At 50.7% G+C, this 25,174-nt stretch overlaps 1 long non-coding RNA gene across 1 annotated transcript; it reads left to right on the forward strand.

Annotated features, from left to right (window-relative positions):
• Positions 1 to 8,622: 8,622 nt before the first annotated feature.
• On the forward strand, positions 8,623 to 12,051 carry LOC308462731. The gene is made up of 2 exons (XR_013979277.1): positions 8,623 to 8,956; positions 10,485 to 12,051. It is a non-coding gene; the product is annotated as an uncharacterized lncRNA (long non-coding RNA).
• Positions 12,052 to 25,174: the final 13,123 nt, after the last annotated feature.

Consider the following 25,174-nt stretch of genomic DNA (forward strand, 5'->3'; position numbering starts at 1 on the left):
AAACAATTTACTTCCAGGTTCTGGAGGAAGCTCATGAGCTTACTGCAGGTGGAGGTCAACTTTTCGACTGCCCGGCACCCTGAAACCAACGGGCAGGCGGAAAGAGCAAACGGTGTCCTCCAGCAATACCTGAGGTGTTATGTCAATGACAGAGAGAATGACTGGGTAGAAAAGTTGGCGCTGGCGGAATTTGCCTACAACAATGCCGAGAATGTGTCCACAGGGATGAGCCCCTTCTTGGCTAATTATGGGTGTCATCCCAGGGCTTTCCCAGGGGGAGAAGGGGAGAGATGGAGCGTCCCGGCAGCCGAGCATTTTGTAGAAGAAATGGAAGCAATCCATCGTCAGCTCCAACTCAACTTAGAAAGGGCGAAGGAAGAATACAAGAGGCAGGCAGACAAGAACCGAAGGGAAGGTGAAACCATAAGGGTGGGAGATAGGGTGTGGCTGTCAACCCAAGGGTTGCCATTCAAAGGAGGTTGTAAGAAATTAAGACCCAGGAGATTGGGTCCCTTTGAGGTCATTCAACAGGTCAACCCAGTGGCTTTCAGGCTCCGGTTACCCAACCACATGAAACTGCACCCAGTATTTCACAGGTCGTTACTGTCACCGTATGAGGGGGGACGAGAAGGGATGGCCACTCGGGGACCGGTCATAGAAGAAAGGGAATGCAGCAGCCATGTGGCAGAAATCCTCGACGCCAGGTGGAAGGGGGATCAGGTGGAGTATTTGGTAGCGTGGGAAGGAGAACCGGAGTCAGAAAACACTTGGGTAATGGCAGAAGATATCAATGACGAGGTATTGATAGAAACGTTCCATCAAAGGTTCCCAAGGAAACCTCAGCCTGTGGAGAGGTTCCGGAGGGAATACTTTGGGACCACCGATGAGGAGGAGGAGTTGGGAGGATTCCCGGACTCGGAAGGGGAAGGGGAGATGGTGTGCTGGTCCCGGGGGGGGAAGGTACTAATACCGTAGCCGAAGTTCAGTCCAGAGTCACTAGCAGGGTAGACAATCACTAGATGAGACGCGAGGTCCGAAACAGGGAGCCGGGCGGGGGAGCAGGAACGCTGGTAGGGCAGCAGCAGGAAGCCAGGCGGGTAACAGGAACACTGGTAGAGCAGAAGCAGGGAGCCAGGCAGGGAACAGGAACACTGGTGGGTCAGCAGCGGGCAGCTGGGCGAGGAACAGGAACACCGGAGAGTCAGGAGCAGGAAGCCGGGCGTGGAACAGGCACACTGGGAGTGCAGATCTAGGTCTGGGTAAAGCAGGTACTCCACAACGACGTTGCTCCCGCAACCTGGGACCGGGCTGCCTGACCTTTATCTTCTTCTAAGGCCGGGGGCGGTCCCGGCCCCCAGGAGCCCCGCCCCTCCTGGCCCCAAGGCGAGCACTCCTCCTGGGAGAGACCAGTTCCCTTCGCCTCTCTGCCCTAAGCCTCTGCAGTTCAGGAGAGGCCGAAGGGTTACTGGGCCCCGGGGGAGGCTCACCTGTAGCCACTGAGTCCTCCAGCACCTCTGGGGCCAGAATGGTCTCACCTGGTGCCTGCCCCTGAGGATCTGGCACAGGTGCAGGCTCCTCAGCATCTAGGCCTTGCCCCAGTTCAGCCGGCCCTGGAGGCGGGGACTCCTGTGCCGGCTGGGATTCCTCCGGTTCACTCTCAGACTCGGAATCCCAGGCCATCACAGATGGACTCTGAGGAGGAGGAGTACTTCGAGACCAGGAACCGCAACAGGTGGAGAGAAGTGTTCGAGACATTGGAAGATGAAGGAAGTTCATTCCGGGGTTTTGCCTCCTCACCGCCCGTAGAGGAGGGGGCGGGAGGGGGTGAAGGGGGCCCTGGAGGGGAGGTGGATGTCAGGGAACTGCCATCGGAAGGAAGGGAGGTGAAAGGGCTCACACAGGTTGGGAGAGACTCAGCAGCTGAAGACGGAACCAGTAGGGGGAGAGGAGGTGAGCTGAGGGAAAGTGAGCTGGAGGGATGGCTCAGAGACACTTCCAGCGAAAACAGTGGGGAGGTTTCAGGACCTCCTGTAGGGACACCCACTCCTCGCCGGAAACTGTCACGCAGAGAGTCCAGAAGACGTGTTTCCGTTAAGGAGCTTTTATGTTGGAAGCGATTCCGAAAGCAACCACTGTCGGAATCTGCCAGCGACTGACGGAGCCATGTTTAAGGGGCTCCGTTACAGACAGAGGTTTGCAAACTTGACCAAACTCTGAGGGACTTGGATTTTACACACAAGCAGCTCATCGTCCCATCACAAAGCCCATAGGGAAATTCGTCTCGCGAAGCAACTCAAAAAACGAAAAACTCTTTCGTCTTGCGAGTTTCTCGTCTTGAGAGGCATTCGTCTTGCGAGGTACCACTGTAACTACAAGCTAAAGCCTGCCTTCAGGACCACACTGTGGACTGAATGTGAGTAAAGCTTATCATTATCCTGGTATGCCCCACAGAGGAACCTACGGTCTGCAAATAAAAACATCCTGAAGGTCCCAGGCCACAGAGAGGTTAGGCTGGCCTCAACTAGAGCCAGGGCTTTCTCGCCTGCTGCTCCAATCTGGTGGAACGCTCTGTCACAAGAGACTAGGGCACTGCGGGACCTGACATCTTTCCGCAGGGCCTACAAGACAGAGTTGTTCCACCAGGCCTTTGGTTAGGGCGCAGCCTGACCCCCTCCTCTGGCAACCGGCACAGAATTTTGCTTAACGGTTGCCATCAATTTGATTTTAATTAATTTTTATTATGAAATGTTTTTAACATGTTGGATTATTTGATTGTTTGATTATTTGATTGTTGTTAGCCGCCCTGAGCCCGGCTTCGGCTGGGGAGGGAGGGATATAAATAAAATTTATTATTATTATTATTATTATTATTATTATTATTATTATTATTATTAAAAGAAGATTACTGTGTCGTTATTCTTTTAAAAAGGAACAAAGGGGGATTTACCAGGAACAAATCCCATCTGGGCAAACCAGAATGGGTTGCTTAACTCAAGTGATTCTGAGGAATCCAATCAACTAGCTTCCTTCTATGTACATGGGAATGTGCTCTGCTACAAGCTCACTAGCGTGAGGAAGGATAATATTAATCAATATATCCTCTCCTATTGTCCTCAACATTCCCACACATCATCCCATCAGGAGATCCATTGTGCACTGGGGCTGCATTCAGACAACACTTTGTTCCATTTCCCCAATGTTTCCTTACGTGATCATCTCCCCTAAGCACATGTGTCATGGCACTTTCCCCTAAATTAAGTGTTGCACAAGCCCTATCGTGACGAAAACCACCAGGTTAAAAACTGCAGCCCTACCATGTAAAAAACATTGTCAGCCACCATAGCCCTGTCTTACTGTACGTCAGACAGGCTCCTTCTCCCTTGCCTTTCTGACATCCGCTAGAGAATTTCCTCTTGTTGAAAAATAAGCCTTCTAAAAATGTTATCCCATTCGGTATCTGCCTAGGATTTGAATGGATTTTTATGCATGTGTTGTTGCTGCTGTAAACTGATTTTTGAAAATCAGGTGTTTATATTGTATTTGTATATGGAACTGTTTTATGTATCAGTTGTATCCTATGCTAGTGTTGCTAAGAGTAGACCCATTGAAATTAATGAACCTTCAATGGGTAAGTAAGACTACCATTGGATACAATCCCAAGTTATTATATTGTCAGCTGCTTTGGGATGTCTTGTGGGAAGTAATTCCTAAAGGAAATAATAATAATAATTATTATTATCCTCCTCACCACAAGCCTACCAACTCTTCACGGCTATTTGTGGGTGGTGCCACACTGAGAGACGGTGTGGTGTAGTGGTTAGAGTGTTGGCCTAGGACCTGGGAGACCAGGGTTCATAATCTCCACTTGGCTACTGAAGCTCATTGGGTGACATTGGGTAGTCACTGCCTAACAGCCTAATCATAATAATAATTTTATTATTTATATCCCACCCGTCTGGCTGGGTTTTCCCAGCCACTCTGTGTGCTTCCAGCATATATAAAAACATAATAGGATGTCAGACATTAAAAATTTCCCAATACAGGTGGCTGCCTTCAGATGCCTAACATTCCTCTTGAGCTCTTTGGAAGAAAAGGTGGACTATGAATACGATAAATAAAATATAAATAAATAGCTCCACATTCAATCTGCAGCATATTTTAAAGAATATTTATTCATTTGTTTGTTTATTGCACAATCCTTTCTGAAGTTCTCATTTGTGCACTGGCTAATAGGGTGGGGGGAACACACCCCGAAATCTGCATAATCGCTCTAGAGTTTTAGATGTTCTCCAGTGGAATGATACCTCATTAAGATTCTTGTTGGTGCCTTGTTGCATTTTTATTAAGGACTTTGATATTTCAGCACTTAAGCACTCTAATATTTTTATGGCTACTCCACAGGAAGTATTGATTTGCTGCTTGGTAACCTTGGCTGGCTTTGTGATGTGCCTGGGCAAGCAGATCAACAAATGGGGCAAAGGAATGAGTGCCTCTGCAGAATCATCAAATTGCAGAGTTGGAAGGGACCACGAGGGTCATCTAGTCCAACTCCCAGCACGTGGGTGGTGTGCACGGGAGATAATGAACTTGAGCTTCTTACCGGGGGCAAGGGAATCTCCAGATCTACCATTTAAGGTTTGCCCACATGTCTGATTTCTAAAACAGAAATATGCTATGGTTACACGAGTCCTAATTCTCCAAGTGCATAAATTTCAGGTGGGCAGTGGTCGCCTGGCTTGGTTTCCTATGGAATGAGGTTACTGGAGCTTTCTGACATTTTACAAAAGTTGTATTTATTTACAAACAGTCACAGGAACATCAAAAGCCGCCTCAAACTGAGTCTGACTCTGATCCGTCAAGCTCAGTATTGTCTACATTAACTGGGGACATTCCCATTCCTGCCTGGAGATGCCTGGAAGTGAACCTTATTCCTGCCCCTGAGCCACAATCCCTTTTTAGTGGCAGACCTTGGAGTCTCAAATTTCAGTGGTCCCCTTGCAACACATACTTTTGGTACCACTCCACCTCTTGTGATCCATTCTAAATCACAGTTGCAAAGCCCCAAGTGGCACCACCAAGGCTTCGCACCCAGTGCAACAGAACTGGCTGTGCTTCCCTAAATGTGCCTCTGACAGCAGGCAGCCCCAAACTCTTACCAGCTCCAGCTACGCTTTCTGATCCTCAGCCTGCACCACTCTCAAACTACAGGCTGCTTGTGTTTTTGCCAAGGACATGCTGGACACATTTGTCTGCTGGGAGGATGGCAAAGCCTTGGTTCCCAAAGAGTTCCCTCCATCCAGAACAGGAGCGGAGAACCTCAGGCCAGACACAGCCCCCCAGGCCTCCCTCTCTCTGGACCTCAGAACTCTTCCCAGGCCACAGCCCCTTTCCTCAGAACCACACCACTCACTGGCCCTCCTTCTCCCCCAGCTGTTTCTCCCTGGTGGTTGGAAAGTGTCCACCAGGGATGCATCTCACTTGTCTGGACAGGGCATAGTCAGACCCTCCAACATTTCTCCAATCAAAATAAGGTAAAGGTAAAGGTAAAGGGACCCCCGACCATTAGGTCCAGTCGTGGCCAACTCTGGGGTTGTGGCACTCATCTCGCTTTAGTGGCCGAGGGAGCCGGCGTACAGCTTCCGGGTCATGTGGCCAGCATGACTAAGCCGCTTCTGGCGAACCAGAGCAGCGCACGGAAACACCGTTTACCTTCCCGCTGGAGCGGTACCTATTTATCTACTTGCACTTTGACGTGCTTTCGAACTGCTAGGTTGGCAGGAGCTGGGACCGAGCAATGGGAGCTCACCCCGTCGCGGGGATTCAAACCGCCGACCTTCTGATCGGCAAGTCCTAGGCTCTGTGGTTTAACCCACAGTGCCACCCATATCCCTCAATCAAAATAGGGACATCCAAAAGAAAAGTGGGACATTTTAGGATCAAATCAGAAACCAGGATGGCTTCTGTAAATCAGGGACTGTCCGTAGAAAATAGGGACACTTGGAGGGTCTGGATAGACAGGGCTTTGTGAGTGTGGGTGAAAACTAGCCTAATGTACAAAGGTCAAATTTACATTCATTAATCATTTGCCTCAGTCACTGCTATCTAATGGTTTGTGGTCTCCAAAAGGTTGCCCAGAATGGAGTCAGGTGGAGAGGCCCAGAGTTTCACTATTCCTGGTGTAGTGGATCATGAAGTCAGAAGACCCTTCACTCTGCCATTTCTTGAAACCCCATTTGCTTTCCAACACAGAACCAGGTTGCAGCTTCTCTGTTCCCTTCTCTTCAGCTCAAAATCAGATCTGGGTGTGAGCATTCACTGTATGTAGGCTGAGAATTCAGAGAAAGCACCACCTTATTTACTCATTCTTCCTCATCACAGGGGTGGATTTAGGCCTGTGCAAGAGATGTGCAGGAACTGGGCGCTGAGCTGAGGGGGCACCTTCTCAAAGCCCGGTAAACAAGGTGCTAAAAGCAGGTAAACTCAAGTTCCAGAGGGCACAAAACACTACAACTTGATTTTTGTGGGCGTCATTGTGTTTAAACACAAACTACAGTGTTGTGTTTAAAAGTCTGGTTTTGTACATTTTTCAGATGAAGCCAAATTTCTTCCCCCATGAATTGGGATGCAGGGTGCCAATTAACAGTTCACCTCAGGTGCCAAAATGTCTTGGGCTGGCCATGTTCCAAAGTGTTACTAATTGCGATTATGAAGGCAAAGTATTGCAACCATGGCTAGTAGCCATTGTTTGCGTTCTCCTTCATTGTCTGATCCTCCTTTAAAACCATCCAAGTTGTTAATATACGTACTGTGGTGTCCAGACCGGACTAGGATCCAGGTGTCCAGGGTTCAAGGCCTCCCTGGCTATGAAGCTCCCTGGGTGACATTGGACCAGGTTTTGGGCTCTCAGCCTAGCCTACCTCACAGGGTTATTGTGAGGATAATTTGGAGAAACGAATTGCATCTTGTATACCACTTTGAGTTTCTCAGAGAAAAGATGGAGTTTTCATGTAATAAAGCACCAAAAGAGGCCTCTAGGTGCACAAACATGTTTTAAAAAGATGCCTAGAGGTGGCAAATGTGGGTGAGCACACAGACAAAGAGAAAAGGTGGTTCCATAATACAATGAAACCCCCACAAAAAATAAATAAATTAAGAAGATTCAGCCCACTGGAACTTAAAATACACCGTGACCAAATGATGGACCACTAGCTAGCCAACATCTGGGCAAACAGGTGAGTTTTAAGGAGGTTCCAGAAACTGGACCACAGTCCTGGCCTGCCTTATTTTCTCAATTATCCAGAGGGATGCAAAGCTGGGAGGACTTGGGGAAACTCTTAAGGGGAGCCTAGATCCAGCTGCCTGAGCCTTCTGCTTGGGGGTAAATGCAGGGCTGGGCCAGACGCTTGGCAGCTTCCTGAAGTTGCCCAGTGGTGCCATGGGCCTGGCAGAGAGAGCGTTCCTGGAGCCCGGAGCCCATTGGCTCCAGTCCTTGGCCAGGCTCTGACCTCACAACCAGCTGTGGAATCCTGGGGAATGTTTTGTTTCCTAGGAGGCCAGGTGAGTTGTTTAAAAGGATCCCTGGGTCAGTTGAAAGCCAGTTGGATCAGTTAGCAGCCCATAAAGGAGCGATCCTTCTTTTGTGGTCTTGAAAGCCTTTTGTGGTCTTTCTGGCTCTGAAGATCTTTTTCATAATGTGTTGCTGGTGGCGTAGAAGGTAAAGTCATGGGAAAGGGGGGAGGCATCCTGAAGATTTGTGCCCCCACCACATGCCTAGTTTTTAAAGATGCTCCTTGGTTATTTGACCTTTCTAACTCCCATGCTGTGTTACATGAGCCAGCAATTTTCCCAGGGAGTTTTCTGATGAATTTTCTGAGTTTCCTTTTTTGTCACCATCCAAATTGCAATAGAATTGCAACAGTTGGAGTCCTGTAGCAACATCTGGAGGGAACTAGGTTTGGGGAGGCTTGATGGAGAAAACATCAGAGTAATTTAGCATCGTAACACTGGGTGACTGGCCAGGGGTTTATCCTGGCTCTGATCAGGAGTAGCCAGAATCAGCCACTCGCTGTCCAATGTGGAAAGTGGAGCAGAGGACCTTGTTAGTCATCTGCAGGAGAGCAGCCCTGGGGATCAGCTCTGCACTCTTTGCAAAATAAGAAGTAACTGGGAGCGCCTTTTGTCTGTTTAAAAAGTTGTAGTGACTTGGCACAGAGTTAGTTACGTGTGGTTTTTAAAATTTTATTTATAAATTTTCATTTATATTACAACAGTAGTTCAACTATAATTCTAACATTTCGAACCTCGACTTCCTTCTTTCTGTGGTTCCTTATATTTATTTTCACATTTTCTGCATACTCCAAATTATCTTAACTCATTCTTTTAATCATCTATTCTCATATAAATTTTTGAAACTGTAGGTTTTTGCAATAATCCCGCCAATGTCTTAATCTGTTTACAGTTCATTTGTAAATATTCAATAACCCATTTCCATTCCATTATAAAATGTTTAGTGTCTTATTCTTCTTATTCTTTAGTTTCTTATTCTTCCGGTAAGCTTTGCCATTTCTGTATAATCCATTAGTTTTGCCTGGGGAAGGGGGCCCAGTTGACGGGAGGGGTTGGTGGGTGGTGGGTGTCCTCCCTGAGGTTTCCCTGCCTGGGTATTTGGGGCTGGAGAACAGGGCCAGAGTGGGCATCAGTTGGGATGGTTTGGTCCACAGAGGACAGTTGGCTTGTGCCATCTCAGCCACCCAGGGAGCTCATGGGCACTAAAGGAGGCAAGACTAGGAAGCGTCCTGGGCAGCAGCTGCCTGTTTGCAAAGAGCCTGGTGGCATCTCAAAGGCTGACCCTTTTAACATGGAGGTTCCCTGTCTCTCAGCAGAGGTGCAGCAGCCAGACAAGCAAACCATCAAGGACCTCATGTCCCGGATCTCAAAGAACCTCGAGAGGCTGAAGGTGAGGAGCCTGGGTGCGAGAGGGTGTCCTAGCAGGCCAGAGAAATAAGGGTGGGGGCAGCCCCTTGGTATGCCAGACCTATTTCCTCCTCTGAACACTTTCCAACATCTGCACATGGCTATGAGAGGCAGGGCAATGAGTTGAATCTTGTGTCTAAATCCAGAGCCTGAGAGGATGCATTGGGGGGAGCTTTTTATGTGTGTGTGTTGGAGGGGGAGGATCAAAGCCAAAAGGATGAGTGACAGTAGGCATGGAGGGGCAGGGTCTCCAGCCTTGCCAATCCCTTAGCCCCTCTTTGTTCACACAGACTGAGAAAACTAAAGAGGTTTTCACTTTGAGCTCCATTGCCACACCCCTCAAACACCCTTGTCATGCACCCCACTATTTCTCAGTGCTCACCTGCATTGCAGGACCACCCCCTGTGCTCACCTGGAGTCACGGGCAAGGGAGAGGGGGCTAGTCCAAACCTGAGGGGGCCACGTATGCCTCTGGAGCAAGAAGCAGCTGAAAGACCCAGTGGTGGAGGAGAGAACCAGAGGAGGGGTCTTTGAGAGACCCCACAATCCCCCTATACTGACACCACACTCCACTTGAGGGTCTTTGCCTGGTTGGACCCCATACCTGGGATAAGAGGCTATCTGGGGAGGAGGGGTTGGGTGACTTTTGACCTGACAGGACTGTAGCCAACAGGGCAAAGGTGGGAGCCGCATCCATGGCTGCCTCATCTTTGGGCCCTGGCCCCTTCCACAGTCAGCAAGTGCTCCCTAGGAAGTTTCCCATGGGGCCATGGGGCCCTCATGCTGGAAGAGAGCCCGTTCTGGGAAGCTCCACAGCAGTAGCATAGGAAGAGGGCGGGGAGGCACCCTGGGCAGCACTGGGGCTGCAGGGCACCCTCCAGGAGTCGGGCCCAGAACTGCCTGAAAACGCAGCACAGGGTTCACCGCGAGATGCAGGTGGTGCACAGCCTGGGCAGGCAGCATCCACCCACCGCTTCCCTCCCAGCCTCAGTTGCTACCCAGCGGTGCCTGAAGAAGCAGTTCTGGACGCAACTGGCATGTGCCACCCAGCAGGGTGCCCCAGCCACTGCATCCCTCCCAGCCGCGAGTGGGCCCAGCGCTGCTGGGAAAAGTATCACAGGGCACACCACCAGGAGGGCACCCGGAAGGGACATCCAGCAGGGATGTGACTGGCATGCATGGGCCTGCATGTTTCCCTCCCCAGTCCTGAGCGCCTTCCCAGTGGCACACCCCACAATGCTTTTTCCAGCAGCTCTGGGCTGACATACACCAGTTGCGTCCCTCCCAGGAGGGAGGCATTCACTTGTGCTGTGTGCCCCACCCACTTGGGATGCTCCACCCCCATGGGGTGTGTGCACGCATGTGCACTCCCCACCCGCCCTTGGCACCAGCAGGGGTTGCTATGCCAGTGCTCCTCCGCTGGGTGATGTGAACGGACACCCCCCCTTGCGGCGGCTGCCCTCCTTCTCAGAGGCCCCTAACCCCTCCCCTCTGAGCTCCCCTTTTTACAGGAGATCTTGAGATCAGCAACTGATGAATATTCTTCCGAGTCTGACGTGGCTCTTCGGCAAAGCTCAAGCGCTCTGGTCTGAAGATGTGGCATTCAGAAGTTGACTATGATAGTTTGTTTCCAGCCCCTTTAATCCCCATTTGCCTGGAGTTCAAGTAGGCATCTAAATACGCAACCGCCAGTGGAATATGAGAGCCCGCTGGTTCTGGCTGCTGGGAATATAGATGACCTTGAAATCAAAGAACTGGGACCATCGGATCTGGCGCTGATTCAGCTTCTTGGCTGACTGGAGATGTTCTAGGTTCCGAAGGTCTGTCCGAACTTCAACTGGATAACTGGCCCCCTCTAACAAATGATGTCACATCTCAAAGGCCACTTCAACAGCCAATAGTTCCTTGTCTCAAATGCCATAATTCTGCTCTGCCGGTTGAAGTTTTCGGGAGCAGTACCCACAGGGGTAGAACGTTGAAGGCTGTGGGTCGGCCTGCAGTAGCAGCGCCCCTACCGCAGCATCCAAGGCATCACTTTCCACCACAAACAGCAGTGCCAGGTCTGGTTGCCGAAGGATAGGCTGAGAAGCAAACACAGCCTTCAAGGCGTCTAATGCCTTCTGAGCTGCACCGTCCCAGACAAACACAGCCTTTTTCCAAAGGAGGGTGGTAGAGGTACTGTCACCTGAGCGAAGTGCAGGGTGAACGAAGAATAGTAGTTCGCATATCCCAGCAGGCGCTGCACCTCCTTGGGGTTATGGGGAGGCTGCCAGGACAAAATAGTCTCCACCTTGCCAGGGTCCATGGCAATGCCATCGGCCGAAATGCGATTGCCCAGGAAGTCGACGGTGGGCTTGCCAAACTTGCACTCAGAGAGCTTGGTGAACAGGCAGTGCTCTTGTAATCTCTGCAGCATGGTGCGTACATGCTGCTCACAGTCAGTGGCCGAAGAGGTTTTGCAGGTCCGCTGTGCACTCTGTGTGGGCTAGTTCATTTAGAACCGGGTCTGAAAGCCCTTCTTGAAACTGGTCCACTAGAGCTGCCTGATTCCAGGCCAAGTCCTGTGCCAGCAGCTGAAATTCACTGGCATACTTCCCCACCAACCGATTCCCCTGTTTCAGCTCCCTGATCAGGCGGTTGGCAGTCTGGGTCCTCACAGGGACTGTGTACATGGCTTGGAGCTGTTGGCTGAAGGTGTCAAAATCGGCTAGCAGTGGACTCTCTTGTTACAGCAAGACCCCATCTTTGACGGTCATGTGGCTGCCATACGTCCCCAGCCTCCACAGTAGAGACACAAGTCCTATATGTTCGCATAGTCCTATATTTATGGGTAGATAACCTTCTTTAGGTATTTTGTTATAAAAACATTTTATTTGAACATTTATAGTGTTTTTATTCATAAAAGAGAGTTTATAGGCCTTAATTAATAACATTATTACATGGGGGTGGGTTTATTTTTTGTTCTTGCTGTTCTCATGTATTTTGTGCTTTTATGTTGCATTTTTATGTCATCAACGCCCTGTGATCTGTGGATTAAGGGCAGTATATACCTTTAATAAATACATTTAATAATAACAACTTCCACAAGGTGTGTGTCTCTGCTTTGCCCCCTGCTGTTTGATGGCTGAGGTGTGGACAAGCCCTTTTGCACAGCCCAGCCTGCTACTTACACTGTTTTTCCTATAGAGGCTGCTGTTTCCTAAGGGGATTTAAATTTCAAAGGGCAACTGCCATTTTTCTGTAGCGCTTTCTTTCGGGGTATGGGGCTGTGTTTGTACTTCTATATACTTGTAAGTATGCACTTATCCCCCTGCATTATATTCATGACAAGAGGATGACACAGCCCTCCACAAAGGGTTAATGCATGCCTGTCTTTAATCCTTCTATGGCTTGGATTGCTGTAAACAGCTTCCAAGAATGAATGTGTGTGAGAGAGACAAAGCAGTACAGAAATAATTTCATGAATGAATGGAGTGGCTCTCTCTTTTTCTCTCCCTTTCACCCCAGAGTGTGCCTGGAAGACCCTGAGGCCAGGCAGCTCCTTCCGACTCCCTCCCCTTCCCAGGTCCCCCCGCCATGAGAGAAGGGGGCAGCTTCCCCCAGGAGCACCCCCCCCAACAGAAGGAGCAGCACTCGTGTCACCCCAAATAGAAAGGGCAGCCTCCAAACCCTCCTCACACCAAGAGAAGGAGCAGCCTGCTTCCCAATTCCTCCAACCCAAGATAGGGGGCAGCCCCCACCCTCCCAAACCCCCCTTGTCCCAAGAGTGGCGCAGCAGCAGCCCAGCAGGTCTGTGAGCACTTAGAAAAGGATGCTGTGATTCCTAAGACCCAGAATGGGTTTCTCAAAGGCAAGTCATGCCAGACAAATCTCATTTCTTTTGTTGTACAAGCTTGGTGGATCAGGGGAATGCTGTGGACATAGTATATCTTGATTTCAGGGCCTTGAGCATGGATTATTCCTTCACATTAAGTTCAGACAGATGAAGTTTTCCTCACCATTTATATACATGATGGAAAAAGCTTCATTAGTTCCAAATTTTCATACACCAAAAGCAGGGCTTCTAGAAAAAAGAGCCCGCCCCCCCCCCAACTCACATTCTCTTGTTGACGCAAAAGAATTGCAATCTCTCCAGGACATTTAATCCATTTTACTTTTGGAAGCACAACATTTTTAAAATAAAAATGTGCTTGGACTCGTCACATCGCCTTCTCTACAAAAAGCAGCCACAGGAGCCCCAACCCAAATCAGGGCTGAGGTGCAGCAGGAGATGGATTGAACTCTTTCTGCTCTGTGCTGCTCTCCCAATTTAGATCATAGCTGCCTTTGGGTAAATGGAAATATGTGGCCAGTTTGTGTTTCTGAATCATGTGCTTAAAGTCACATCTCATTTGACACATGTGCATCCTCAAACAGATGTATCGTGCTGAAGACCATAATTATAACCTTTTAACAGGTTATAACCAGTCTCGGGAAGAACGCTTTCCTGACCATGGCTGACAAGTCCCCCTGCAACGCAGGAATCTTTTTGCCTCTCTGAAATGTAGCCTAGTGTACAAAGGTAAGAGACACACGCATTGCTCTGCCCACTTCTGCCTCTGGCCCCATGCACCACTGGGATGTGGCCCCTGAAAGGTTCCCCTTGTGGCCCTCAAGATGAACAAGGTTCTCTACCCCTAAATTATACATGATCCCACAACATCCATAATTGGGGACATTTTGAGGGGAGGGGAGTCATGTTGGTGGGAATATGCAAAAGGTTTTGGAAATGAATTCAAGTTAGCAAAGCTTGCCCAAGAGCTTTTCTTTCCCTGTCTGAATTTCCCTCAGTTCTAGTTGGAATTCTCTTATCCAACTGATGGACTGATTCTGCCACCTGCCTGTCAGCAGGCCCTGCTTGCTGTGCAGGAGAGGCCCAGACAGAGCCTTGATGCTCTTGCACAAATGGCCTCATCCAGATTTGCAATGGTGAGCATTCAAAATGAACCACCCCGTGCAAATTTACTGTTGAATTTCAAGTCCTCCAACAGGCAAGAATGCAGTAGCCCCACCCTAAAAGTATCAAACATCCAATTACGAAAAAATTGTAATGAACAGTGCCCCATAATCTTTTTACCTGCTCAAACTGAAATCTCGCACTCCTTAGTTAAGAAAATGGCATGCAGTGGCACCACAGAGGGGGGTAGTGGGAGGGAGGGGAATGGATGGAGTACGCATGCGCATGCCTAAACGGCCTCGGCCCAATATACCTGAAGGAGCGTCTCCACCCCCATCGTTCTGCCCGGACACTGAGGTCCAGCGCCGAGGGCCTTCTGTCGGTTCCCTCACTGTGAGAAGCAAAGCTACAGGGAACCAGGCAGAGGGTCTTCTTGGTAGTGGCGCCCGCCCTGTGGAACACCCACCCACCAGATGTCAAAGAGATAAACAACTACCTGACATTTAGAAGACATCTGAAGGCAGCCTTGTTCAGGGAAGTTTTTAATGTTTGATGTATTACAGTATTTTAATATTTTTTTGGAAGCAGCCCAGAGTGGCTGGGGAAGCCCAGCCAGATGGGCGGGGTATAAATAATAAATTATTATTATATTATTATCTGCGTCTGCAATGGAAGTTTGCAGCTAAGTCGCAAGATACCAGGGCCCTGCGGGATCTGACATCTTTCCGCAGGGCCTGCAAGATGGGAGCTGTTCTGCCAGGTCTTTGGTCCGGGCCTAGTCTGAACCCCTCCTTTCTTTCTATGCGACCCTGTATGTAAGTGGCCTCCTTGACTCTATCGGCCCATATGGGACCAGCACGGGTAGCCGGGCCTGGTGAACATTTAATATTACTTACCCCTACGGGTGTGATTCGTGGACTCCCGCTTAATTTTATTCTGATTTTAAATGTGATTTTGAATTATATCTTAACCAATTGTTTGATTTTGTGCTTTTATTTTTTTTTTTTCAAATGATATTTATTAAGATTTTCAAAAATACAGAAAGTAAGAATTAAAATACATTCAAAGCCTTATTTTCATACATCCACTTTCCGGGACTCCCCCCTTCCCCCACCCCTACCATATTCCTCTTTCATATTGTTGGCTCCACAAGCTCTCAATTCTAATTGAAACTTAATTTGTTTAGACCATTATCCGAATTTAAAATTTATACACTCTTCATCAATACCCTTAATAAAAGACAAAAATTCTCTCCCAGGGCCCACCCCATTTTCATTCCACAATTTCCCTTTTTTTAATAATAAGGACACCCCACACAATAGAAATATCAGAAATAAGAAATAAAAAGTATAATAGATAAAAAAGAGCCAGTTCAAAAAAAAAAAAAGAAGTTAACAAGCCTTTGGATTTTAGTTCTCCCCCCCCTGTCCCCGGTTTAATTTCCCCCTGACCACCAAACCATGTTATCCGCCTGGAATTCTTAAAGTCCATAAATCACCTATTTCCCCCAACTCCTTGCTGGCTTTTTCTTTTTATAATTATTTTTTTTTTTAAAAAAACACTTAACTTCAGATCTTTAATAAAACTCCCCCCATTGTTCTTTCCAAATTGTAGTCCAATTTCCTCTTGTTCCGCTGCTAAAACGTTCTAATTCAGAAGCTTAGTAACTCTGCAGGGATTATTGTTATTCAGGAACAAAAACTTGCGTTCAGTCCCTTCCTTTCTTCAATAGAAAATTCTATTGTCTCCTTTAGCTAAACACCCTGTAGACAAAATATTATTTCCGTTTTGCAGCTTTCCCAGAAGATAACCAGTCCTGTAAAATTCCAATGGTATTTTTCCACTTACGACCATCTTTGTAATGTCCCGAAACTCCTCTAGGGGGATTGTTGTAACTTTGTTTTCTCTAGTCCAAAAGTCCGATTGTTATCCATGTTTTCGCCATTTTGTATCCAAGTTTTAACAAGTTATAGCAAATTGTAACAAATTTAACCAGCAAGGTTCTCATAATAAAATCCTCTCTGCTTTCCGACTTTGACAGCTACTTTGACAGCTGTCAAAATCTCCGACTCTTTTCACCAGGCTCTCTCTTCAATCACCCCGGTTCCCAGGGGGGGGGGTTACGTTTCTTCTCCCTCAATTCTTCCTCCAGCACAGTTCTTATAGTTCCCCATCGTGGAATTTTTAGTTTTTATCAGCAGTACAAATCTTTTTGGACCTTGGTTGCCCCGTCCTTGTTTTGGAAGGTTTACAGTAGGGGGGGGGACTGACTTCCTTTTTGGATCCCCCCCCGCTCGCGTCCAATTCGAAAAAAAAATTCTTTTTTTTCCCTCCTTTTGAACCCGGTTTCCAAATTACTCACGGGTTGTTGTTAAGAAGTCCGAATTTTCAATGGAAGAAGTCAGCGCTCTCCGCCGGATGGCATGCGGCTGCGCTCGGCAGGGATAGCAGAGGACTCAAAGCACCACGCTTCTCCCCGGCACCCGATCCGTAGCCTTTAAAAAGGCTCCTTCACGAGTCGGGAGGGCGCTAACGGTGCCAGCCGAGTCTCCATGTCCACGGCCCTCGTGGCCGTGGTTTTTAAGGGTCCCCGCATCGCCGGTGCGGTAGGACCCAGCCCCTGCCGAGCAGACTCCCTCCGGAGCTCGGAGGGAGTCCGCCATTCGGCGATGGCGCCAACCCGGAAGTCTCGATTTTGTGCTTTTAATGTATCATATATTTGGTGTTAGATGCCCTGAGCCCACGGTATTGGCCAGGGAGGGTGGGATATAAATAAAAATTATTATTATTATTAAGACTGCACTGGTTGTTGAAATTTTGCACCCCTAACAATTCTGCGCCTGGGGCACAGATGCCCCTGGTGGTATGCGGATCGTGGATATTTTGTGTTGAAACTGCATCACCATCCATGGTTACTACCTGACATTTAGAAGACATCTGAAGGCAGCCTTGTTCAGGGAAGTTTTTAATGTGTGATATTTTAATGTATTTTTAATCTTTGTTGGAAGCCGCCCAGAGTGGCTGGGGAAACCCAGCAAGATGGGCAGGGTACAAATAATAAATTATTATTATTATTATTATTATTATTATTATTATTATTACAGTGGTACCTCGCAAGACGAATGCCTCGCAAGACAAAAAACTCGCTAGACGAAAGGGTTTTTTGTTTTTTGAGCTGCTTCGCAAGACGATTTTCCCTATGGGCTTGCTTCGCAAGACGGAAACGTCTTGCAAGTTTGTTTCCCTTTTCTTAACACCGTTAATACAGTTGCGACTTGACTTCGAGGAGCAACTCATAGAACGTGGTGTGGTAGCCTTTTTTTGAGGTTTTAAAGACTTTGGTGATTTTTGAAGCTTTTCCAAAACTTTCCCGACACCGTGCTTCGCAAGACGGAAAAAATCGCAAGACGACAAAATAATAATAATAATAATAATAATAATAATAATAATAATAATAATAATTGTCAGGGCTGCCTCAAGTCTCAGCTCACAAAAGACCAACGCCTTTCTTTTCTTATATACAAAAGTGTTTATTGCAGTTCATTGTTTGCTTCAGATCCGAGGCGCGCAGCCCTACGTCTGCTAGGCTTAGACTGCTGAAGTCCCTTCTGAATCTGTCCCTGCCCTGCACCAGTTTAAGAGGCTTGCGCTGCTCCACCTCTTTCTCTCTTTCCTTTTCCGCAGGGTCTTTCTGCCCGCTGGGGTTTCGCCCCTCCTGGATTCCTCCGACGCGGAATCAGACTGCTCTTGCCCCCTCCTGCGGGCTTTGGGACCTGGCCCCTCCTCCGGGCTCCCTGTACTTCCGCGCGCCTCTACATTTGAACTTGGCGCGCGCCCCCAACCTCTAACTTTCCTTTTGACAGCTACGCTACTCCCTTCACTACTCCCCTCCCCTTCCGGGAGGGTGGCTTGCTCCGACCTCCCTCCTTTCTCTACTGCCGGAGCCGCCTCCCCTGATACACTGGAACCTCCACCCCCTTCGCTGCACTCTGGCGGGGAGGCTGGTCCTGACGCCCAGCTCCCACTTTGGGATCCCCCGCTGGCCCCCTGCTCCTGACAAGTCCCCCCTGGGGCTCCCCTGGCCTTGACCACCGGCGCCCCCTTCTGGGAATCCTCTGATTCGCTGGAAAGACTCATGGAATCTCTAGAGTCATTGTCATCCTCTTCCTCGCTGTCCTGGGATTCATCCCCATCGCTCTCCATCTCCTGCCTACCCTGTGCCTCTGTCCCTGAACCCCTGACATCCATCCCCCCTTGAAGCCCCCCTTCCCCCCTCCCGCTGCTCGGGCGCAGGTTCCGGGAGCTCCGTTGTAGCGGGGGTAGACGCTGGATACAGTTCATCGACGTCGATCTCCTCTGCTTCCAGTTCAGTGTATGCGTGCTCGAAACCGGGGTCCTCCCCCAACACATCCAAACCCTTCCCTCCCCCTGTTACTTCAGGCGATGCTGCTTGCCAAGGCCCCCTTCGCCACCCCACTTCTGGTTGATCGTCCCACCAATAAGAGCGGTCCGTGTCCACCCCCGAGCACGATCCCCTTGGAGGGCTCGATTCCGGCGTGGTCTCCTCTGCGGAGGAGAACCCCCGGAAGGTGCTGCCTGAAAGTGTGGGCGTAAAAAGCCAGTCGTCAAAATACTCCTCTGGCATGGGCCTGTGTGGGAAGAGTGCATGGAACTCGTCTTTAAGAAGAGGTTCCTCCAGAGCATAATCTGGCACCCAACTGTTGGCGCTGGCCGGGGTACCTTCCCTGGCAAGGAGGTATTCCACTCCCTCCTCCCCCCATCTCGAGTCCAGAATTTCCGTGACCTCGTTGAGTGTCGGGGTCCTCGGTGACTCCCCCCCCCGGTGACTCTCTACGTGGGTCTGGTGCCGTCCCTGGCTCCTGAAATCTGTGTGGGGCCTTGTAGGGTGTAAGCACCGACCTATGAAAGACCGGGTGCATTCGGGAACCTTCTGGGAGGGTCAACCGAAAAGCTACGGGATTGATCCTGCCCTCAACTTGGTATGACCCTAACTGTTTGTGTCCTAGCTTCTTCTTAGCTAACGACTTGGCCGGCACCGCCTGGGCTGCTAACCATACCCAGTCCCCCACCTGGATGTCCTCTCCTGCCCTCCTGTGCCTGTCTGCCTGCACTTTGTAGGCGTGTTTAGCTAGTTCCAAGTGCCGTCGTAGCTCCTCGTGGACCTCCTGCAATTCTGCTGCTAAATGCTCAGCTCCCTGCGACTCCCCCTGCGTCGTTGTCTCCAACGCCGGGAAGGTTCTGGGATGTCGCCCATTGTTGGCGAAGAACGGTGTCACCCCCGTTGATGCGTGCTTCGTGTTGTTGTAGGCAAACTCGGCCATCGGCAAGTAGTCCACCCAAGTTGCAGGCTTTTGATTGGCGTAACATCGCAGGTACTGCTGCATGATGGCGTTGACCCTCTCCGCTTGGCCGTTGGTTTGCGGGTGTCTCGCCGACGCTAAGTTGATCTTGACATTCAGGATGCCCAGGAGCTTCTGCCAAAAACTGGAAATGAATTGGCGACCCCGGTCGGACAGGATGGACCGCGGTAAGCCGTGCACCCGGAACACGTGGTCTATGAACAGCTTGGCGGTCTGTTCCGCTGTTGCCACCTTCGCGCAAGGAATGAAGTGCGCCATCTTGGTGAACAGGTCTACAACCACAAGCACCGCCGTCTTGCCCCGCGAACTGGGCAGATCAGTAACAAAGTCCAGCGCCACCCGTTCCCACGGCTGTAGTGGCGTCTCCAGTGGTTCCAGCAATCCCGCTGGCTTCTTGTGCACTGGCTTGGACCTCTGACAAATGTCACACCTGGCGACGTAATCCGCGACCTCTCCCCGCATCTGGGGCCACCAAAAGTCTCTGGCTACTAAGTCCGCCGTCTTTTCTTTGCCGAAGTGACCCGCGCTGGGTGCGTCGTGTAACTGCTGTAAAACCTTCGCGCGGAGATCGTCTCCGGGCACGTAGAGAGCACCTTTGCGGGTCAGCAGACCGTCGCGTATCTGGAATTCGCCGTCCTTTGCTGTCCCTCTTCGCACCTCCTCCATCTTGGATTGTGCGAAAGGATCCGTCTGTAGCGCGCGTCGTACCGCGTCCAGGTCCACGGCGGCGGAAGCGCACGCCCACACTTGCGGTGCGAAAATGTGCCTGGCTGCCACTGGTGCCGCTTCCTCGAGATACTGCGGTTTCCTGGAGAGCGCATCCGCTATGACGTTGTTGTCTCCCGGGATATACTCTATCCGGAAATCGAAATCCGCAAAGAATTCCGCCCATCTCATGTGCCTCTGGCTCTGGAGCTTCGCTGTGCGCCAATACTCTAGGTTCTTGTGGTCCGTGCGGACCTGCACGGTGTGCTTGGCTCCGATAAGGAAGTGCCGCCACGCCTTGAAAGCCGCGTGGATGGCCAACAACTCCCTGTCCCAGATGGTGTAGTTCTGTTCCGACTTGCTGAGCTTCCGGGAATAGAAAGCGCAGGGCCTCCAGTTCCCTTGCAGATCTTCCTGCAAGAGGACGGCCCCCACTGCTCTGTCAGATGCGTCATTCTCAACCCTCATGGGCCTGCCGGGATTCACGTGTAGCAGCTGGTCTTCGGACGCGAAGAGACTCTTAAGTCTCCTGAAGGACTGCTCCGCCTGGTCCGTCCAGGTGAACTTTTTCTTCTTGGAACTGAGGGTGTCCGTGATAGCTGCCGTCTCTTTCATGAAACCCCTGATGAACTTGCGGTAAAAGTTGGCGAAACCGACGAACCTCTGGACCTCCTTCCGATTGCGCGGACTATTCCAGTCCAACACCGCGCGGACTTTGGCGCTGTCCATGGCTAGTCCCTTGTCGGACAGCCGGTAGCCCAGGAAATCCACCTCCGTCACGTCGAACTGGCACTTCTCCAGTTTGGCGTAGAGCCTGTGCTCCCGTAGCCTCTGCAGGACCTCCTTTACGTCTCTCTCGTGAGTCTCCTGCGATTCTGAGAAGATCAGAATGTCGTCGAGGAAGCATACGCACTTCTTGTAGAGGAGTCCTGCTAGCACGTGGTGCATGAATGCTTGGAAACAGTGGGAGCCATTTTGGAGACCAAACGGCATAACTCTGTATTCATAGGTGCCCAGCGGCGTGAACATGGCCGTCTTCCACTCGTCACCTTCCCTCATGCGTATTAGATTGTATGCTCCGCGTAGATCCAACTTGGTGAAGATCCTCCCCTTCCTCACCGTCGCGAGCAGGTCGTCAATCTTGGGCATGGGGAAGGCCTTGGGCTTTGTCATCGAGGTGATGGCCCTATAGTCCACAATGAGCCTTTTTTGGGGCGTGTCCTTCTTCTTCACGAAAAACACAGGACTGCCCCCCACGGCCTTAGATTCTCGGATGAATCCCCGCTTCAAATTGTGATCTATGAACTCCCGGAGTTCCTGCATTTCATCTTCAGACATGGAATACAGCTTCGCAGTCGGCAGCGTTGCCCGTGGTAAGAGGTCAATTGCACAGTCGTAGGGCCGGTGGGGTGGTAATTGGTCAGCTTCCTTTTCACAGAAGACCTCCAAAAACCCCTTGTACTTGTGGGGCACTGCCTGCACCATGCCTAGATGCAACTGCTGCCCTTCCTCCTGGCCCTCCTCCTCCTGGCCTGTCTGGATGCAATGTTGTGCGCAGTAGGACGAACCAAAGGTGAGCTGCCGCTGGTACCACGCTAATGATGGGCTGTGTCTATCCAGCCAACTCATGCCTAACACTATAGGCGTGTCTGACAGTTGGGTGACATTGAAACTAATGACCTCGCGATGATTCCCAATTTTCAGCAGCATGGGTGGCGTCTGTTGTACCACTTGCCCACCCAGCAACTTTCTGCCATCTACCGTGACGACGTTCAGAGGCAGCGTGGCTGGTAGTAGCGCTATGTGATGCTGCTTGATGAACTGCATCCCCACGAAGTCTGCGTTGCTCCCTGAGTCAATCGTAATGGGGACTTCCAGGGTGAGTCCATTAGGTAGCTGGAGAGTAGCAGTGAGCTGCACCACTGGCTTGGGTGGTAAGGGGTCTGTAGGCTGCAAAAGCGCTGGGGACTGCTTCACTGACTTGCCTGGTGGAGCCCCAGCATCTCTGCTTCCAACCAGGCATTCTCGTTTCCCTGAAACTGTTCTCCTTGGAACTCTTCCCCTGTTACTGTTGCTAAGGCTGCAGTGTGCTTCTGGAGCCTCTGGGGACACTCTTTAGCCATGTGTTGTGGACTGTCACAGATGTAACACTTCCTGGTCCCTCTAGGAGGCTTCGCCTTGACTGCTCCGGACGCTGAGGCTCCGGCAGCTGACTGAGCCTTTGCACGACCCAGCTCCATTGGCTCCTCCCCTCCCTTCAGCATAGGCGAGGGATTTGTACGTCCCAGGTCCCTGGGAAGAAGAAAAGGAGGCGCTCTAGCTGGTGGGCGGACGTGACGCCCCTCCTCACTGTGCCAAGGGCGTTCTTCGTGGCGCACCCCTATCGTGAGTGCCTTCTGGACGACGTCTGCTAGGGTTTGAGGTCTGTCTCCCCTAGCCAGCTCATCTTTTACTGAGCCATGAAGCCCCTCCCAGAACAAGTCTCTCACTGCCAGGGAGTCCTTTTCCCAGCCCAGCACATTCAGCAATGCAAAAAAGCGAGAATGGTACTGACGCACTGTAGCCTTGCCCTGCCGCAATCCATGCATCTCCTGGCGCGCCACATCAACGTCAACGGTAGATTGGAAGCAAGCGTCCATGGCTTTGATAAATTCGTCAGAGTCCCTGCGGGCAAGACCATCTTCGCGCCACAAATTGCGTAACCAGGTTCTAGCTTCCCCATGCAAATGGGACACAATAAAGCCTACTTTCTCCTCCTCATTTCTGAAGTCTTTTCGAAGCAAATGCAGCGCGTATAGGACGTCTGCTCTGAAATTGGGATAATGCTTCAGGTTCCCATCGAAGTGGGCTACTAAATTGCCCCCCCTCCTTCCGAGAGCGATTCCCTCTGATCTGGACCCTGGGAACCCCTGTTTGCACGCCTGATCCCACCTGGCTTGCAGATCCTGGCATCGCGCTTCTGCTTCGGCAACTGTCTTCTGAGAGACCTGTACTGCAACGGAGAGTTCAGCGACTGCGTTTTGCAGGGTCGTTATCTGCTCCTCAGTAGTCATGTCTGCCAAACTTCGTGAGCTTTGCAAAAAAAAAATTTTGCAGTTTTTTTTGAGAAGGGACTTACTGTCAGGGCTGCCTCAAGTCTCAGCTCACAAAAGACCAACGCCTTTCTTTTCTTATATACAAAAGTGTTTATTGCAGTTCATTGTTTGCTTCAGATCCGAGGCGCGCAGCCCTACGTCTGCTAGGCTTAGACCGCTGAAGTCCCTTCTGAATCTGTCCCTGCCCTGCACCAGTTTAAGAGGCTTGCGCTGCTCCACCTCTTTCTCTCTTTCCTTTTCCGCAGGGTCTTTCTGCCCGCTGGGGTTTCGCCCCTCCTGGATTCCTCCGACGTGGAATCAGACTGCTCTTGCCCCCTCCTGCGGGCTTTGGGACCTGGCCCCTCCTCCGGGCTCCCTGTACTTCCGCGCGCCTCTACATTTGAACTTGGCGCGCGCCCCCAACCTCTAACTTTCCTTTTGACAGCTACGCTACTCCCTTCACTACTCCCCTCCCCTTCCGGGAGGGTGGCTTGCTCCGACCTCCCTCCTTTCTCTACTGCCGGAGCCGCCTCCCCTGATACACTGGAACCTCCACCCCCTTCGCTGCACTCTGGCGGGGAGGCTGGTCCTGACGCCCAGCTCCCACTTTGGGATCCCCCGCTGGCCCCCTGCTCCTGACAAGTCCCCCCTGGGGCTCCCCTGGCCTTGACCACCGGCGCCCCCTTCTGGGAATCCTCTGATTCACTGGAAAGACTCATGGAATCTCTAGAGTCATTGTCATCCTCTTCCTCGCTGTCCTGGGATTCATCCCCATCGCTCTCCATCTCCTGCCTACCCTGTGCCTCTGTCCCTGAACCCCTGACAATAATTTATTATTTATACCCCGCCCGCCCATCTGGCTGGGCTTCCCCGGCCACTCTGGGCGGCTTCCAAAAGAATATTAAAATACTATAATACATCAAACATTAAAAGCTTCCCGAAACAGGGCTGCCTTCAGATGTCTTCTAAAAGCCTGGTAGTTGTTGTTCTCTTTGACATCTGGTGGGACAAAACTCACGGAACGAATTAATTTCGTCTTGCGAGGCACCACTGTATTATTCCTGTTATGAGATCACTTGCTGAAATGACAACAGCCTCCTCTCAGGAATGGGGGCCTACTGTACCTGCCTCTGATGGTAAGGATCAGACCTGCCTTCGGATCATGCACTCCTTGAGGCCAAGAAGATAGGCAAGAACCCCACAGAAATATTTGGACAGGAAAATAATTGACACCCCCCCCAACCTTTTCATATACAGCGGTACCTCGAGTTACGTACTTAATTCGTTCCAGAAGTCCGTTCTTAACCTGAAACCGTTCTTAACCTGAGGTCCCACTTTAGCTAATGGGGCCTCCTGCTGCTGCCGCGGCGCCACCACACGATTTCTGTTCTCATCCTGATTTAAAGTTCTTAACCCGAAGTACCACTTCCGGGTTAGCGGAGTCTGTAACCTGAAGCGTTTGCAACCTGAGGTGTTTGTAACCTGAGGTACCACTCTTCCGTTAAGAGTTTGGGTGTAATCCTTGACGCCTCCCTTTCCATGGAGGCGCAGGTTACAGCAACAGCCAAGGCGACATTTTTCCACCTTTGCTGCATCAAGCAGCTGGTCCCTTACCTTTCCCGCCCCGACCTGGCCACAGTGATCCATGCGACGGTCACCTCCAGGCTTGACTACTGTAATTCGCTCTATGCGGGGCTGCCCTTGAAGCTGTCCCAGAAACTCCAGCGGGTGCAGAATGCTGCAGCGAGGCTCCTCCCGGGGTCTCTGCCATGGCAGCATATTCACCCAGTGCTTTTCCAGCTGCACTGGCTCCCGGTGGAGTACAGGGTCAGATTTAAGGTGCTGCTTTTGACCTTTAAAGCCCTTCACGGCCTAGGACCCTCGTACCTACGGGACCACCTCTCCCGGTATGCCCCACGGAGAGCCTCAAGGTCCATAAATAGCAACACCCTAGTGGTCCCAGGCCCTAAGGAAGTTAGATTGGCTTCAACCAGAGCCAGGGCCTTTTCAACTCTGGCTCCAGTCTGGTCGAACGCTCTGCCTCATGAGACCAGGACCCTGCAGGATCTGATTTCTTTCTGCAGGGCCTGTAAGACAGAGTTGTT

Source organism: Podarcis pityusensis (assembly GCF_964106645.2).
Source record: "Podarcis pityusensis genome assembly, chromosome: 14".
NCBI classification, from domain to species: Eukaryota; Metazoa; Chordata; class Lepidosauria; order Squamata; family Lacertidae; genus Podarcis; species Podarcis pityusensis.